At 38.9% G+C, this 17,213-nt stretch overlaps 1 long non-coding RNA gene and 1 pseudogene across 2 annotated transcripts in view; one reads left to right on the forward strand and one right to left on the reverse strand.

The window, feature by feature from the left end:
* The window catches only part of LOC118521887 (uncharacterized), a 168,010-nt gene that overhangs the window by 101,833 nt on the left and 48,964 nt on the right, over positions 1 to 17,213 (forward strand). The gene's annotated exons all lie outside the window — the stretch shown is intronic.
* LOC118535146 (large ribosomal subunit protein eL13 pseudogene) lies at positions 8,370 to 9,033 on the reverse strand (annotated as a pseudogene).

The raw sequence follows: 17,213 nt of genomic DNA on the forward strand, positions 1-17,213 counted from the left end.
TTATCTTGATGAAGTCCCAATAGTTCATTTTTGCCCTTGCTTCCCTTGCCTTTGGCAATGTTTCTAGGAAGAAGTTGCTGCGGCTGAGGTCGAAGAGGTTGCTGCCTGTGTTCTCCTTTAGGATTCTGATGGACTCCTGTCTCACATTGAGGTCTTTCAACCATTTGGAGTCTATTTTTGTGTGTGGTGTAAGGAAATGGTCCAGTTTCATTCTTCTGCATGTGGCTGTCCAATTTTCCCAACACCATTTGTTGAAGAGACTATCTTTTTTCCATTGGACATTCTTTCCTGCTTTGTCAAAGATTAGTTGACCATATAGTTGAGGGTCCATTTCTGGGCTCTCTATTCTGTTCCATTGATCTATGTGTCTGTTTTTGTGCCAGTACCATACTGTCTTGATGATGACAGCTTTGTAGTAGAGCTGGAAGTCTGGAATTGTGATGCCGCCAGCTTTGCTTTTCTTTTTCAACATTCCTCTGGCTATGCGGGGTCTTTTCTGGTTCCATACAAATTTTAGGATTATTTGTTCCATTTCTTTGAAGAAAGTGGATGGTATTTTGATGGGGATTGCATTGAATGTGTAGATCGCTATAGGTAGGATTGACATCTTCACAATATTTGTTCTTCCAATCCATGAGCATGGAACGTTTTTCCATTTCTTTGTGTCTTCCTCAATTTCTTTCATGAGTATTTTATAGTTTTCTGAGTACAGATCCTTTGCCTCTTTGGTTAGATTTATTCCTAGGTATCTTATGGTTTTGGGTGCAATTGTAAATGGGATCGCCACCTTAATTTCTCTTTCTTCTGTCTTGTTGTTGGTGTATAGGAATGCCACTGACTTCTGTGCATTGATTTTATATCCTGCCACTTGACTGAATTCCTGTATGAGTTCTAGCAGTTTTGGGGTGGAGTCTTTGGGATTTTCCACATAAAGTATCATATCATCTGCAAAGAATGAGAGTTTGACTTCTTCTTTGCCAATTTGGATGCCTTTTATTTCTTTTTGTTGTCTGATTGCTGTGGCTAGGACTTCCAATACTATGTTGAATAGCAGTGGTGATAGTGGACATCCCTGCCGCGTTCCTGACCTTAGGGGGAAAGCTCTCAGTTTTTCCCCATTGAGAATGATATTCGCTGTAGGTTTTTCATAGATGGCTTTTATGATATTGAGGTATGTACCCTCTATCCCTATACTCTGAAGAGTTTTGATCAAGAAAGGATGCTGTACTTTGTCAAATGCTTTTTCTGCATCTATTGAGAGGATCATATGATTCTTGTTCTTTCTTTTGTTAATGTATTGTATCACGTTGATTGATTTGCGGATGTTGAACCAACCTTGCAGCCCAGGGATAAATCCCACTTGGTCGTGGTGAATAATCCTTTTAATGTACTGTTGGCTAGTATTTTGGTGAGAATTTTTGCATCCATGTTCATCAGGGATATTGGTCTGTAATTCTCCTTTTTGATGGGGTCTTTGTCTGGTTTTGGGATCAAGGTAATGCTGGCCTCATAAAATGAGTTTGGAAGTTTTCCTTCCATTTCTATTTTTTGGAACAGTTTCAGAAGGATAGGTATTAATTCTTCTTGAAATGTTTGGTAGAATTCCCCCTGGGAAGCCATCTGGCCCTGGGCTTTTGTTTTTTGGGAGATTTTTGATGACTGCTTCAATTTCCTTAGTGGTTATAGGTCTGTTCAGGTTTTCTATTTCTTCCTGGTTCACTTTTGGTAGTTGATACATCTCTAGGAATGCATCCATTACTTCCAGGTTATCTAATTTGCTGGCATAGAGTTGCTCATAATATGTTCTTATAATTGTTTGTATTTCTTTGGTGTTGGTTGTGATTTCTCCTCTTTCATTCATGATTTTGTTGATTTTGAATCTTATATTCTGTAAACATTTATTCAGCCTCTTCAAAGAGTAAGATGACTGGGTGCTGCTGTCATAAATATCCTTGAAATCTCTAGGTTTACAGAAGGTCTATTTGCTTTTACCTGTACATGTATTCCTAACTTGTTGCTTAAAACTCCTTGTTCCTCCTATCAGCCAATCAAACTCTTCAGATTTTTTAAAGGTTTCCACCATATGGACTTTTTTCTCTATGCCTTGTGAATATTTGAGAGTGAGATGAGGGTAGGACCATAGTTGATAGAACACTTTTATCCCCTCTTCTCACATCCCCATTTTGCCCCATATTGGGGAAATTGCAAGTGGTTCCACAGTACAATGAGGAAAATGTGAGCATGGAGAATGACATTAAGCCCAGTTCTAGCTTGGGCAAAGGAATATTCTACAATATCTGCCTGATTGAAAACATTGTCAAGAGCACCTAATAAGGTGCTCTTCTTATCTATCAGAGGTCTTCTTAATTGAAGGCCTTAGGGGTGATACTGAAGGAAGATTTTAGAAAAACCCTAACATTTTTGTCTCCTTTCATGCACAAGCTGTAACCTCTAACTTAGGTTGTAATTTGAAGTTGAAACTTAGTTCCAGAAAAATCATCCTTTAGAGCAACATCCCAGTAGATTCCTGAGGAAAGAACCCTGAACACACTACTTCTGTTAAAGGAACCATAGTGGACTTATTTAGAAGAAAGCAGTAAACTATTTTGATTACATCTGTACATTTGGCAAGATTTCTGTCATTCACAGGGTGTAATTAGAGGCACAACTTATACCAAAGGTTATGTGAAGGATAGTCTCTGAAGGCAGCCACCCATTTGGCAGATGTTATTTCAGTGACAGCTGAACATGACGCAGTTCAAAGGGTCTTGGATGTTAAGATTTTGCTTTTGGAGGAGCTCCTCACATGATGGGATTGGAGAGTCTTCTTGCACTTGGTACTTTTTCAGGTAGCTGTATGTGAGGCACGTCTGGGAAAATATGGATACAACATATTCATATATGACATATAAGATGACATGAGGTTTATTTGTACATACAGGATGGCAACCATTAAACACATGATTTGAGAAGCAATTTATGTGTGGTATGGTTTTATTTGCCAGGCAAATGCAATCTTATTTGAGGGACAGCCTCTGCCATTGGTGTAAATCTAGTGCCAGTCGGCTCAGTGGTGGGACAAGAGGTAGGGCAGGTCCTCCACACCATGTGATCTAAAGCACACAGGGTACTTAAAGCACAGTGGCTTATTTAGCGATATTTGGGGGAGTCACCTGTCTGCAATGTGGGTTGGTATGACTTCAGTGCAAAGGCAGGAGCAGGTTGTGACATTATAAAACCAGCCCTGGAGGGGGGCAGCCAAACCTGGCAAAAGCAGTACATGAACACTGAGATAATAGCAAAATGCTGTTAGCAACAAAACAATGGAAACAGAACTAGCTACCACTTACTGAGCATTTACTATATACCAAGAAGTGTTCAAACCACCTACCTCCTTTACATGTTTTCAGTATTTCACTTAAACCCAACAATGGCTCTTTTTACACAGGTAGAAATTGAATCTCAGTGAAGTTAACTATGCCAAACCATGCAGTTATCAAGTGGTGGACGTGGGTTTAGAACCCAGGACTCTCTTACTCCAAAGCCCATGCTCTTTCTGTTAGACTGTACAAGTTTCAAGAATACTCTATGAGTTTTAGATGCATTTAGTTCTAATTTTTTTTCTCTTGGCTTTTACCAGAAGAAGGATCACTTACTAGCTGCAGAGCAGAGTAATAAGGATCTGTAGGAAGAAATACAGCAATTCAAATAAACTAAAATCCCATTTGGTCACCAAAGTTTCTCAATTATCCTCAACCAAACGTCTCTGTAGTTCTCTTCAATCCATTTCCTCTTCTCTGTGCCCACCTATGTGTAGGTCCTCTTATCTGTACTTTTAAAATAACTTAAGTAGCCTCTCTGCCTCCAATATCTCCTCCTATTCTACCCTCCACACATATTCCCTAGTGATATTTTCAAATCAAGTCATTCTCATCCTCAAAACCCTTCAATGAATACCTCAAAACCCTTCATGAGTTTATGAGGTTCCTCATAAACTTTTTGAGCCTCATATACTATGTTTTCAGCCATAACAAACTCCTACAGTTTTTCAAGCACAACGTACTCTATTGAGACATTGGAATCCATCTCTATCTTAATTTCACCTGAATTAATTAAACTCTTTTTCTATACTTAGACCTTATTCAGGCCATTGTTTCCTACATGTAGGCTTCTAAGTATTGCTAAGATGAGATATCACAACTATATGGATTTGTGCTTCTAAATACTTATGGCTTTCAAGCTGTCTTTGACCCTCCATGCTGTGTGATAATCTGAAGTTTTCCTAGAGGACTCTTCTCCATTTCCCACAATAGCTTGTTGGAACCTCCACAAGCTTCCTTCCATCTTCTATTTCATCACTTCTACCTTCATTTTCAGTAATTGACTTCCCTACTATTCCAGAGAATAGAAGTCTTTCCCTTCTTTCTACAAACCTGTAATCATTTGACCCATCACTAACTCTTTCCCTCCTGCCTCAGTGGAAAAGTATCCTCATTATGCCTAAGAAAAATCCTTCTACCTGTGCTCTGGGTTTCATTTCCTCCCATTTGTTCTAGACTCAAACCATTTGCTTTGTCTTGTTTTGTTTTTAATACCTCACTTCCTTTTCTATTGATTCTTATCCTATAAATATGTTCAAGTTTTTCCCCACTATGCTATCCCTTCTCTGGCATTCACTTTCTATCACAGTTCAATCTTTTGAAAAATGTAGCAGTCACTAGCTATAATCTTCACTAATCAGAAAAGGTCTATGAGAAGGAGTTAGAGATTCAGGAACTAATATGTGTGGATCATGTGTTTATGTTGAGGGACAGAATAAAACTGGACGTTAGGTAAGGACAGAGAAAGGAATAAAGGAAAACAATAAAAGTGGAAGGGCAGCAAAAAAACAGCTGGAGTAAACTAGTAGTTACTGAAAGAAAAGGACAATGTCGGTTTGCTACATAAAACATCTTCAGAGCAGGAAAGGAGGGACACAGACTTAAGAAAATAAATACTACAGGTTCCCTGAAGATGGAGTCCAAGACACAGAAGTAGGAGGAACAGAGAAATGGGTAATAGAAATTCAGATTGATTAGAGAGGAATGTCTATTTGTTTCCTTTTTCTCCATTAACTTTAACTCTTTCCTGTATCTGAACCTATTCTTTTTTTTTTTTCTGCCTCTGAGGAAGAAGCTGCCACCTGCCTTCCTGCCACAGCTAATTACTGCATTTACATGGTTAGATGATTCCACTGCTTCTTGATTTTTCAGGATCTTGCTTCAGTAGTTATCCTCACTTCACATGCTTCAATTTTTACCCTATATTTTTATTCCCCTCCCTCTTTCCCTTCCCTTCTATTTCCTTCCCTTCCCTCTTTGCCTCCCACTCTCTTTGCCTTTCTTTCTCTCTCTCTAAATACACACATACACACATATGTTCATATATCCATATATGTACATATGTGTGTGTGTGTATCCTACTTTGTACCAAACTCCATTCCTTATGCCTACAATCACACAGAGGATTCTCCAGTTCTAAAAACATTCATCCCTTAATCTTGATAAATTCATGAGTTGTCTCATTTCTTACCTTCCCTTTATCACCAAATCACTAAAGAGTAGTCTATAATTGCTGCCTCTACTTTCTCACACCTACCATCTAGTTTCTGTACCGTCCAGTCTAATGAAACATCTTACTTGAAGATTACTGATGACTTCCTAATTGTCAAACTTAATACTTCTTAGAACTCATCCTCCTCTGTGTCTTGGAAACATTTGGCATTGATAAACACCCCCTTCCTTTAAATTCTTTATTTCTTTGGCTTCAATAATATTTCAGTCTCTGGATTCTTCTTCAAACTCTCACAGGATACCTTTTCTCCTTAACTTGCTTCTTTCTCTCCCTACCCCATAAGTGTGGGTATTCTCCTTAGATACTCCTTCTGATTTTTTCTCTGACTTTGGGCTTGGTGATTTTACTCAACTCTACAATTTTAACTATCCTTTCTATGTAGTAGACTTCCAGTTTTTATATGTATGTCCAACCTCTCAGTCCTGCATCTCCATGTATTTGATGAAAAGCTAGATTTGGATGGCTTTCAAGCACCTTACATTCAATTATATCCAAAGCTGAGTCCTTTGACCAAAGCCAGCATGTCCCCTTCTTTCTTTCCTTTGTTAAGAGTTTTGCTCTCAGTCACCCAAATAAAACATTTGGATTTATCTTTGATTCGTTCATTCATTCTTTCAGTAAAGATTTGAGAATCTATTATGTTACCACCAGCTAAAAAACTTCCAATGGTTTACTCTTTACTATACGATAAAACTGAACTTCTTAGGTTAACAATATGCTCTACAACATGCCCCCACCTTATCTTTCTTAATTTAGAACACTTGCAGCCTATCTTTCAGGCAATGGGAACTAGCCATTCTGAAAATGCACTCTATGACAAACATTTACAATTTGGTGCATTTTTTTCTTGCCATTTGGAATATGATAATTTCCCATACATTTTGCTTATTAAAATCTTATTTATGCTTTTTGTGTGCCCCTGTGTTAGCCTTTAAAATCTTATTTAAAAATCTTATATTTATTTATAAAATCTTATTTATTTATTCCAAAACTATCTCAAATTCATCTATCATATAAGTAATCCATATTTTTCTTACAAATAAGTTGTCTGATTTCTCTGTCTCCACAACATACTGTTGCTTGCTTATAGTACTTGTCCATTATTCATATGACGTGGCTTTGAGTTTTCCTTTATTGAAAAGGAGAAAGAGTCTACAACAGAGGGTTTTTGGTAAAATATCATCATGTAAATATTTGGAAGATAGGAGATCTGAATTGGAAGACATGATAGAGGATATCAGTTACAGAAAAGAACAGCTTGGATTTGTAAATTAAGGATGCAGTGTCCTTTCTTCATTCTTCATAAAGTAGAGTGGTTTTGGAATAGAGGGACATTTCAATTACATCTCAGAAAAGGGAATAAGGCCAGAGATAATTGGAAATTGACCAGTGAAGCTGAATACTTAGAAAATTGTGTGCAAAAATGTAGACTTGAGAGATTATTTGGAAGTGTATGCTAGTACTTTGCAGTATGCTTACATAAAAGGGAAGTAATCCAGTAGGGTTGACAGGATTTATATGCGAGAGAGAGTAGAGGTTCGACATATAAAATGAAAGATAGCACTTTTTCTGATCATGCAATGGTAATAGCTGAAATTAATTTCTTAAAAGCTTGGAAATTTGGCAAAGGTAAATGGGAGATGAGCAAATTCCTATAAGTAAGAAAAAGCATTGAAAATGATGAGGAATGGTCAAGGAGAGAGAAGCCCAGCTTTCACTTCAAGCTGTCGGAGAGGATTGGTACAGATGAAAAAATAATTTGAGGAAAGCTCTCAAGGAAAGAAATGAAGCCAAATGCTTTGAAGAGAAAAATAGATATTTTCAATTTTAGAACAAACTAATGGAGAGCAGAGAAAAGGAATAAAGAAATTAGAACAGAAATAGGGAAATCAAAGAGCAAATGACAAATGCCTGCAATAGATGAGGAGTCTTAGTGATATAGGGAAGAAGCAAAAGCAAGCAAGGCTACTGACATTTTCTCATGCGCAGGAAGGGAAGATGGTTGTCATGTGTTTGAGAGATTATAGACAGATAGGTTAAGGTGACTTGAAGTCAGTTATAAGAGTCCTTTATGGAGCTGTAATGCAGGAATGGATATAAGCTAACACAGGGGCACACAAAATCAAGCAGAAAATGAAAGAGTGACTCAGCAACAGACTTCACAGCTCAAGTGTGAGTGACTGTCATGAACAAGATGTTGAGAAAATCTGAATCTGCTTGTGGTATGGATGTGGCATAGTGGAAAATCTACATGCTCTTGGGTTAGAGATGGTTTTAGTCCCACTTGTACCACTTACCAGCTGTGCAAACTTGGGAAAATCTCTCAGCTTCCAGATCCTTGAATTTCTCATCTGTAAAGTGACTTCACATTGTTGTGAAGCTCAAATGAGACAATATTTGTGAAAATACCTTGAGCAAAATTTAGATATTATTATTCTAGGACTTTTTTTGCATGAGCTGAGCAAATATTTGTTTGTGGTTTCCTTTTCCCCCCAGCTTTATTGAGATATAATGGACATGTAACCTTGTGTTCATTTAAAGTTTATGACACTGATTTTATATATTGATATATTACAGAATGATTATATCTGTGGGTTTCTATAGTAGATAGAATAAGAAGGAAATCACCAATATGATAAAAAAAGAGAGTGAATGATATATGAGCAAAGAAAAACTTAGAAACTGGAAGACACTGACATTACATATATATGTGTTATATATATAAGCAGTTTTATATGTTATATATATAAGCAGTTTTATACATATACATATTTTATCACAAGTTGCCAATGGCACTTTATTTTTCTTTTCAACATCCTGTTCTACAGCTTCCCTGGCCCTTTTTCCTGGGTGCCAAAGAGCAGGACATTGGCAATGCCATTCGAAGACTGGCGAATGCCTTGAAGTTCCTCTCCTCCTCTGTAATGACTGGCTTTCTCTTTCTTACAGACATTCCATATGGGCATGACTGGTCCTGTCAGCTGGGTAGTCAATTTGAGTTCTTCATCAGAGCTGTCTCCCTTCTTGGGGGCCTAGGGCTTCCTGGGGAAGAGGATGAGCTTGGAGCCATACTCCAGCCACTTTACGTTGGCCTGCAGCAATTCCGTGGACTTGTTTTGCCTTCTTGGATTCACTGAGATTCCAGTGGTCCATGCCACCTTCTTGTGGAGGCCATCCACCCATAACTTCCATGCTGAAGCCCCTGCCAGCTTGCACTTTGGTGTGATACCTCACCATGGGGCACTTCAGGATGGGCTGGATGGGTCTGATGCGGGTGCTCCAGGCCATGTGGTGTGCCTTGGCTTGCAAGCCTTGAGTCTGTGGATCTTCTCTGCTGGCTGGTTGAACCATGTAGCTATGCTGCTGCCAGTCCTTGTGGAAGTGGGGCTTCAGCATCATGCCATTTGGTCTGGGTGCCATGGCTGCGGCCTACAGGCCTCCTCCGAGGGAGAAAGGCCAGCAGGAAAACAATATATGTATTTTTAAAGTTTTTATTTTAATCACCTGGTGCTCACCAGGACAAGTGCAGTCCTTAATCCCCATTACCTATTTCACCTATCCCCTCCCCCCCTCCCCCCGGTAACCATTAGTTTGTTCTCCATAGCTAAGTCTGTTTCTTGGTTTCTCTCTCTCATTTCCCCTTTGCTTGTTTGTTTGGTTTCTTAAATTTCACATATGAGTGAAATCCTATGGCATTTGTCTTTCTCTGACTGACTTATTTCACTTAGCATAATATACACTCTAGCTCCATCCACGTTGTTGCACAGGGCAAGATTTCATTCTTTTTTATGGATGAATTATATATATATATCTTCTTTGTCCATTCATCTATTGATGGACACTTGGGCTGCTTCCATATCTTGGCTATTGTAAATAATGCTACCATAAATATATACCTTTGAATTAGTATTTTGTATTCTTGGGTAAATACCTAGTAGTGCAATTGCTGGATCATAGGGTCGTTCTATTTTTAACTTTTTGAGGAACCTCCATACTGTTTTCCACAGTGGCTGCACCAGTTTACATTCCCACCAACAGTACAAGAGGGTTCCTGTTTCTCCACATCCTTGCCAACACCTGTGTTTTGATTTTAGCCATTTTGGCATGTGTGAGGGGATATCTTATTGCAGTTTTAGTTTGCATTTCCCTGATGATGAGTAATGTTGAGCATCTTTTCTCTGGATTACTCATTTTTAAGGTGCTGAGTTTGGTAAGTTCTTTATGTATTTTGGATATTAATCCTTTATTGGATATGTCATTTGCAAATATCTTCTCCCATTCAGTAGGTTGATTGTTTTGATTTTTGTTGATTGTTTCCTTTGCTGTGGGGTAACTTTTTATTTTGATGTAGTCTCAATAGTTTATTTTTGCTTTTGTTTCCCTTGCCTCAGGGTACCTATCTAGAAAAAAGTTGTTATGGAGAATGTCAGAGAAATTACTGCCTGTGCTCTCTTCCAGGACTTTTTATGGTTTCAGGTCTCATATTTAGGTCTTTAGTCCATTTTGAATTTATTTTTGTGTATAGTATAAGTAAAATGGTCCAGTTTCATTCTTTTGTCTATTGCTTCCAGTTTTCCAGCACTATTTGTTGATAAGACTCTCTTTTTTCCATTGGATATTCTTTCCTGCTTTGTCAAAGATTAATTGACCATATAATTATGGGTTTATTTTTGGATTTTCTATTCTGTTATATTGACCCGCATGTCTATTTTTGTTCCAGTATCATACTATTTTGATTACTATAGCTTTGTATTATAATTTGAAGTCCAGAACTGTGATGCCTCCAACTTTGCTTTTCTTTTTCAAGATTGCTTTGGCTATTTGGGGTCTTTAGTGGATCCATACAAATTTTAGAATTGTTTGTTCTAGCTCTGTGAAAAATGCTGTTAGTATTTTGATAAGATTGCATTCAATGTGTAGATTGCTTTGGGTAGATATTTTAGCAGTATTTGTTCTTCCAATCCACCAGCATGGAATATCTTGCCATTTCTTTGTGTCATCTTCAAATTCTTTCATCAGTGTTTTATAATTTTTAGAGTACAGGTCTTTCACCTCTTTGGTTAGGTTTATTCCTAGTATCTTATTTTTGGTGCAATTGTAAATGGGATTGTTTTCTTTTTTGTTTGTTTGTTTGTTTTTATTATGTTATGTTAATCACCATACATCATTAGTTTTTGATGTATTGTTCCATGATTCATTGTTTGCGTATAACACCCAGTGCTCCATTCAATACGTGCCCTCTTCAATACCCATCACTAGGCTAAACCATCCCCCCACCGCCCTCCCCTCTAGAATGCTCAGTTTGTTTCTCAGAGTCCATAGTCTCTCATGGTTCATCTCCCCCCCCAATACCCTCACCTTCATTTTTCCCTTCCTACTACCTTCTTCTTTTTTTTTTTTTTAACATATAATGTATTATTTGTTTCAGAGGTACAAGTCTGTGATTCAACAGTCTTACACAATTCACAGCACTCACCATAGCACATACCCTCCCCAGTGTCTATCACCCAGCCACCCCATGCCTCCCACCCCTCACCACTCCAACAACCCTCAGTTTGTTTCCTGAGATTAAGAATTTCTCATATCAGTGAGATCATATGATACATGTCTTTCTCTGATTGACTTATTTCACTCAGCGTAATACCCTCCAGTTCCATCCATGTCGTTGCAAATGGCAAGATATCATTCCTTTTGATGGCTGCATAATATTCCATTGTATATATACACCACATCTTCTTTACCCATTCATCTGTTGATGGACATCTTGGCTCTTTCCATAGTTTGGCTATTGTGGACATTGCTGCTATAAACATTGGGGTGCACGTACACCTTTGGGTCCCTACATTTGTATTTTTGGGGTAAATACCCAGTAGTGCAATTGCTCGGTCATAGAGTAGCTCTATTTTCAACTTTTTGAGGAACCTCATACTGTTTCCCAGAGTGGCTGCATGAGCTTGCATTCCCACCAACAGTGTAGGAGGGTTCCCCTTTCTCCGCATCCCTGCCAACATCTGTCATTTCCTGACTTGTTAATTTTAGGCATTCTGACTGGTGTGAGGTGGTATCTCATTGAGGTTTTCATTTGGATTTCCCTGATGCTGAGCAATGTTGAGCACTTTTTCATGTGTCTGTTGGCCTGGCCATTTAGATGTCTTCTTTGGAAAAATGTCTGTTCATGCCTTCTGCCCATTTCTTTTCTTTTTTTTTTTTTTTAGGCTTTCTAAATTTTATTATGTTATGTCAGTCACCATACAATATATCATTGGTTTTTGATGTGGTGATCCACGATTCATTGTTTTCATATAACACCCAGTGCTCCATGCAGTACGTGCCCTCCTTAATACCCATCACCGGGCTAACCAATCCCCCCTCCCCCCTCCCCTCTAAAACTCTGTTTCTCAGAGTCCATAGTCTCTCATGGTTCATCTCTCCCTCCAATTCCCCCCCCCCCCATTTTTCCCTTCCTTCTCCTAATGTCCTCCATGCTATTCCTATGTTCCACAAATAAGTGAAACCATATGATAATTGACTTTCTCTGCTTGACTTATTTCACTTAGCATAATCTCCTCCAGTCCAATCCATGTTGATGTAAAAGTTGGGTATTCATCCTTTCTGATGGCTGAGTAAATTCCATTGTATATATGGACCACATCTTCTTTATCCATTCATCTGTTGAAGGGCATCTCGGCTCTTTCCACAGTTTGGCTATTGCGGATATTGCTGCTATGAACATTGGGGTGCATATGGCCCTTCTTTTCACTACATCTGTGTCTTTGGGGTAAATACCGAGTAGTGCAATTGCTGGGTCATAGGGTAGCTCTACTTTTAAATTTTTGAGGAAACTCCACACTGTTTTCCAAAGTGGCTGTACCAATTTGCATTCCCACCAACAGTGTAAGAGGGTTCCCCTTTCTCCACAACCTCTCCAACATTTGTTGTTTCTTTCCCTGTCCATTTTTGCCATTCTAACTGGTGTAAGGTGGTATCTCAATGTGGTTTTGATTTGGATTTCCCTGATGGCTAATGATGATGAACATTTTTTCATGTGTCTGTTAGCCATTTGTATGTCTTCTTCAGAGAAGTGTCTTTTCATATCTTCTGCCCACTTTTTGACTTGATTATTTGTTTTTTGGGTGTTGAGTTTGAGAAGTTCTTTATAGATCTTGGATACCAGCCCTTTATCTGTAGTGTCATTTGCAAATATCTTCTCCCATTCTGTGGGTTGCCTCTTTGTTTTGTTGACTGTTTCCTTGCTGTGCAGAAGCTTTTTATCTTGATGAAGTCCCAAAAGTTCATTTTTGCTTTTGTTTCACTAGCTTTTGGAGATGTATCTTGAAAGAAGATGCTGTGGCCAATGTCAAAGAGGTTACTGCCTATGTTCTCCTCTAGGATTTTGATGGATTCCTGTCTCACATTGAGGTCTTTCATCCACTTTGAGTTTATTTTTGTGAATGGTGTTAGAGAATGGTCGAGTTTCATTCTTCTGCATGTGGCTGTCCAATTTTCCCAGCACCATTTATTGAAGAGACTGTCTTTTTTCCATTGCAAGTTTTTTCCTGCTTTGTCAAAGATTATTTGACCATAGAGTTGAGGGTCCATATCTGGGTTCTCTATTCTGTTCCATTGGTCTATATGTCTGTTTTTGTGCCAGTACCATGCTGTCTTGGTGATCACAGCTTTGTAATAGAGCTTGAAATCGGGCAACGTGATGCCTCCAGCTTTGTTTTTCTTTTTCAACATTTCCTTGGCGATTCGGGGTCTTTTCTGATTCCATACAAATTTTAGGATTGTTTGTTCCAGCACTTTGAAAAATGTCATTGGAATTTTGATCGGGATGGCACTGAAGGTATAGATTGCTTTGGGTAGCATAGACATTTTAACAATGTTTATTCTTCCGATCCATGAGCATGGAATATTTTTCCATCTTTTTGTATCTTCTTCAATTTCTTTCATGAGTGTTTTGTAGTTCCTAGAGTATAGATCCTTTACCTCTTTGGTTAGGTTTATTCGGAGGTATCTTATGGTTTTTGGTGCTATAGTAAATGGAATCGTTTCTCTAATTTCTCTTTCTACAGTTGCGTTGTTAGTGTATAAGAAAGCAACTGATTTCTGTGCATTGATTTTGTATCCTGCCACATTACGGAATTGCTAGATGAGTTCTAGTAACTTGGGGGTGGAGTCTTTTGGGTTTTCCACATAAAGTATCATGTCGTCTGTGAAAAGAGAGAGTTTGACTTCTTCTTTGCCAATTTGAATACTTTTATTTCTTTTTGTTCTCTGATTGCTGTTGCTAGGACTTCTAGTACTATGTTGAACAATAGTGGAGAGAGTGGGCATCCTTGACATGTTCCTGATCTTAAGGGAAAGGCTCTCAGCTTTTCCCCATTGAGGATGATATTCGCTGTGGGTTTTTCAGAGATGGATTTTATGAACTTGAGGAATGTTCCCTCTATCCCTATACTCTGAAGAGTTTTAATCAGGAAAGGATGCTGTATTTTGTCAAATGCTTTTTCTGCATCCATTGAGAGGACCATATGTATGGTTCTTCTCCCTCCTCTTATTAATGTGTTCTATCACACTGATTGATTTACGAATGTTGAACCACCCTTGCATCCCGGGGATAAATCCCACTTGGTCATGGTGGATGATCCTTTTAATGTATTGTTGGATCTTATTAGCTAGGATTGTGTTGAGGATTTTGGAATCCATATTCATCAGGGATATCAGTCTGAATTCTCCTTTTTGATGGGTTCTTTGCCTGGTTTGGGGATTAAGGTAATGCTGGCCTCATAGAATGGGTTTGGAAGCTTTCCTTCTGTTTCTATTTTTTGAAACAGCTTCAGGAGAATAGGTATTATTTCTTCTTTGAATGGTTGGTAGAATTCCCCAGGGAATCCATCAGGCCCTGGACTCTTGTTTTTTGGGAGGTTTTTGATCACTTCTTCAATCTCGTTACTGGTTATGGGCCTATTCAGATTGTCAATTTCTTCCTGTTTCAGTCTTGGCAGCTTATAGGTTTCCAGGAAGGCCTCCAGTTCATCCAGATTGCTCAGTTTATTGGCATATAGTTGTTGATAATAATTTCTAAAAATTGTTTCTATTTCCTTGGTGTTAGTCTTGATCTCTCCCCTTTCATTCATAATTTTATTAATTTGTGTCCTTTCTCTTTTCTTTTGGATAAGTCTGGCCAGTGGTTTATCGATCTTATTAATTCTTTCAAGGAACCAACATCTAGTTTCGTTGATCTGATCTACTGTGTTTCTGGTTTCTAATTCATTGATTTCTGTTCTAATTTTAATTATTTCTCTTCTAATGCATGGCTTAGGCATTGTTTGTTGCTTTTTCTCTAGTTCTTTAAGGTGTAGAGTTAGCTGGTGAATTCGGGATTTTTCTATTTTTTTGAGTGAGGCTTGGATGGCTATGTATTTCCCCCTTAGGACCGCCTTTGCAGTATCCCATAGGTTTTGGACCGATGTGTTTTCGTTCTCATTGATTTCCATGAATTGTTTAAGTTCTTTGATTTCCTGGTTGACCCAAACATTCTTGAGCAGAGTGGTCTTTAGCTTCCAAGTGTTTGAATTTCTGCCAAATTTTTTCTTGTGATTGAGTTCCAGTTTTAGAGCATTGTGGTCTGAGAATATGTAGGGAATAAGCTCAATCTTTTGGTATCGGTTGAGACCTGATTTGTGACCCAGTATATGGTCTATTCTGGAGAAAGTTCCATGTGCGCTTGAGAAGAATGAGTATTCTTTTGTTTTAGGGTGGAATGTTCTGTAAATATCTATGAGGTCCATCTGGTCCAATGTATCATTCAAAGCTCTTGTTTCCTTGTTGCTTTTCTGCTTAGATGATCTGTCCATTGCTGAGAGTGGAGTATTGAGGTCTCCTACAATTAACGTATTGTTATCAATGTGACTCTTTATTTTGTTTAACAGTTGGCTTATGTAGATGGCTGCTCCTATGTTGGGGGCATAGATATTTACAATTGTTAGATCTTCTTGTTGGATAGACCCTTTAAGAATGATATAGTGTCCTTCTGTGTCTCTAATTACAGACTTTAGTTTAAAATCTAATTTGTCTGATATAAGAATGCTACCCCAGCTTTCTTTTGAGGTCCGCTGGTATGGAGGATGGATCTCCATCCCTCCACTTTCAGTCTGGATGTATCTTTAGGTTCAAAATGAGTCTCTTGTAGACAGCATATGGATGGGTCCTGTCTTTTTATCCAATCTGCAACCTTGTGCCATTTTATGGGAGCGTTTAGGCCATTCACGTTGAGCGTGATTATTGAAAGATATGAATTAGTTGTCATCATGTTGCCTGTGAAGACATTGTTTTTATAGATTGTCCCTATAAATTTCTGTTGTATATCACTCTTGGGGTCTTTCTCCTTTTATAGAACCCCCCTTAATATTTCTTTCAGGGCTGGCTTAGTGGTCACATATTCTTTCAGTTTCTGCCGGTCGTGGAAGCTCTGCATCTCTCCATCCATTCTAAATGAAAGCCTTGCCAGATAAAGTATTCTTGGCTGCATGTTCTTCTCATTTAGTACCCTGAATATGTCTTGCCAGGCCTTTCTGGCTTGCCAGGTCTCTGTGGATAGGTCTGACGTTATTCTGATGTTCCTCCCTCTGTACGTAAGCAATCTGTTCCCCCTAACTGCCCTTAAGATGGTTTCCTTGGTTCTAAGATTTGCAAGTTTTACTATTACATGCCGGGGTGTTGGCCTGTTTTCCTTGATCTTAGGAGGGGTCCTCTCTGCCTCTAGGACACGAATGTTTGTTTCATTCCCCAGATTAGGGAAGTTCTCAGCTAGGATTTGCTCAAATACATCTTCTAGTCCTCTCTCTCTCTCCCCTCCAGGATACCAATCATTCTGACATTGGAACGCTTCATGGTGTCACTTATTTCTCTGATTCTATTTTCATGGATTCTGAGTTGTTTTTCCCTGGCCTCCTCTTTTCCCTTTTTATCTATTATATTGTCTTCCAGGTCGCTTATTCGCTCTTCTGCCTCACTTACCCTAGCTGTTAGATTATCTAGATTGGATTGAATCTCATTGATAGCATTTTTAAGTTCTGCCAATTCACCTTTTATTTCTGCCCTTAGAGACTCTATGTTGCCATTAATTGATTTCTCCACTCTAGCCATTGTCTTCACAATTGCTAGCCTGAATTCCATCTCCGACATCTTGGTTATATCTGCATCCATTTGTAAATCTGCAGCATAAGTCATAATCTCTGAGTCTTTTCTATTTTGGGGGCTCCTCCTCCTAGTCATTCTGTTGATGGGTGTTTGAGGGAATGTATAGAGTCGAAATTATTGACCGGAACCCAAGCAAGATGCACCTGTTTTCTTGGGACCTTAGGGTTGCTGACCTCTTGTTTTCCCAGCCTGTCTTCTGCGGGAGGGGCCTGCTGCACTGTTACTCAGGCAACCCTGTTTGGGCGGAGTTGCCCTGCCCCCCTGTGGCGGGGGATGGGCTCAGCGGGAATCAGTCTTTGGGGCTTTTGTTCTCTGGCGGCTTTCCCTGGCGGCTTTCTGCGTCTCTTCCGCGAGTCAGAGCAGAAGAGACCGTTTCCAACCCTCTGCCTCAGAGC

The sequence above is a fragment of the Halichoerus grypus genome, chromosome X (genome assembly GCF_964656455.1).
Source record: "Halichoerus grypus chromosome X, mHalGry1.hap1.1, whole genome shotgun sequence".
In the NCBI taxonomy this organism is placed as follows: Eukaryota; Metazoa; Chordata; class Mammalia; order Carnivora; family Phocidae; genus Halichoerus; species Halichoerus grypus.